Consider the following 1970-nt stretch of genomic DNA (forward strand, 5'->3'; position numbering starts at 1 on the left):
AAAGACCTTCAGACCTCCCTTGTTTGGCCGAAATAACGTGAGGACCAGGCAGAGTAAACAAGAAGGAAAAGGTTTATTTTTACAGGAGGTCAGCCCAATATGGGAAACAAACAAGGTGCAAGAACAATATCAGTAAGGGGGTGAAAAGAAAAGAAGTCAAATCGGCCTGTCGGCTCTTCCTTCCTCTCAGGAAGAGGGTCTCTTCCCTGCAGCAACCTTCCTTCTGGCCCTGCTCTCTTGGAAGAAAGAACAGCTCTTCTTCTGTACCAGCTCTTTTGTTAGAAGTCCCCTTTCCCTGTGATTGGCTAAAATTGGCACCAAAACCTCTCAGGGGCTTCTGGGAGTTGTAGGCCTGGCCTCCTCCCACTGCTACTCAGGCTCCCTGGGCCTGCTAGGCCTTTGCTTGCACAGGTCAGGTCATCCGCAAATTTAGCCACTTCACTGCTTACTCCCATTTCCAAATCATTAATGAACAAGTTAAAAAGCAGTGGACCAAGTACTGATCCCTGTGGTACCCCACTGCTTACCCCCCTCCACTGGGAGAACTGCCCATTTATACTCACTCTCTGTTTTCTATTAATAACAATGCATACCTCTTTTAATACCCTTGAATAATGAACCTATAAAATCTCAGTATGCTACCGTTGTAGGTGGTTTGAAGCTCTGTATCCAATTTTGCAAGTTTCCACACTAGATTAATGAATAGCACCTTATTGCTTCAGTTGAGATTTGAGAGGGATTTTTTGGGGTGGGGGTGGGAGTTTGTATAACTTCTGGTGGCAGGTCAGTCGGTCTCTGAACTCATCTTCCTATTGCTTGGGGTGAGTGATGACTCCGAGGAGTCCTGACGACTCTGGGGAGAGGACGTGGCTCAGTGGCAGAGTATCTGCTTAGTGTGCAGAAGGTCCCAGGTTCAATCCCTGGCATCTCCAGCCAAAAGGGGCAGGCAGTAGCTGATGTGAACGGCCTCCATTTGAGACCCTGGAGAACAGCTGCCAGTCTGAGTAGACCGTGCTGACCTTGAGGGGCCAGGGGTCTGATTCAGTATAAGAATCATAGAATCATAGAGTTGGAAGGGGCCTAACAGAGGCCATCTAGTCCAACCCCCTGCCCAGTGCAGGACCAGCCTAGAGCATCTCTGACAAATATTCGTCCTGCCTCTTCTTTAAAGCTGCCGGTGAAGGGGAGCTCACCACCTCCCCAGACAGCTGATTCCACCTTTGAACCACCCTGACCGTGAAAAAAGTGTTTCCTAATATCCAGCCAATACCTTCCTGCGTGTCATTTAAACCCGTTGCTTCGGGTCCTCTCCTCCGCTGCCGACTGGAACAGCTCCTCGCCCTCCTCCAAATGACAGCCTTTCAAAGATTTAAAGAGCGCAATTGTGTCCCCCCCTCAATCTCCTCTTCTCCAAACTAAACATTCCCAGGGCCCTTAGCCTTTCCTTGTAGGGCTCGGTCTCCAGACCCCTGATCATCCTCATCGCTCTCTTCTGCACCCTCTCGATTTTGCCCACATCCTTTTTGAAATGAGGTCTCCAGAACTGAACACAGGAGGGCTCCAGGTGCGGCCTGACCAAGGCAGTCTACAGAGGGGCTATGACCTCCTTAGGTTTCAATGCTATGGCCCTTTTAATACAACCCAAGACTGAACTTGCCTTTTTGGCCACACTGACTGCTCATATTCAGTTTACAGTCCACCCTTACCCCAAGATCTCTCTCGCACACACTATTCCCCAAAAACGTATCCCCCATCCAGTATTTGTGCTTGACATTTTTTGTGGCCCGGATGTCATACTGTGCATTTATCTTTGTTCACAACGGCCCACTTCTCCAGAGTATTCAGGTCTTGCCGAATTTTAACTCCAGAGGCCGCGCAGCCGGTGGCTGAGCCAATTCCGGGCTGCCTGCTGTCGCAAATGGATCGCCTCGCCTCGTCTCCCGCAAAAGAAGCCCTCGGTGAGGTCTGTG

At 50.0% G+C, this 1970-nt stretch overlaps 1 non-coding gene across 1 annotated transcript; it reads left to right on the forward strand.

Annotated features, from left to right (window-relative positions):
• Positions 1–860: 860 nt before the first annotated feature.
• TRNAT-AGU lies at positions 861–932 on the forward strand. The gene has a single exon. It is a non-coding gene; the product is annotated as a tRNA-Thr (tRNA).
• Positions 933–1970: the final 1038 nt, after the last annotated feature.

Source organism: Gekko japonicus, unplaced genomic scaffold, assembly GCF_001447785.1.
Source record: "Gekko japonicus isolate JY-2015 unplaced genomic scaffold, Gekko_japonicus_V1.1 scaffold3623, whole genome shotgun sequence".
Taxonomy (NCBI): Eukaryota; Metazoa; Chordata; class Lepidosauria; order Squamata; family Gekkonidae; genus Gekko; species Gekko japonicus.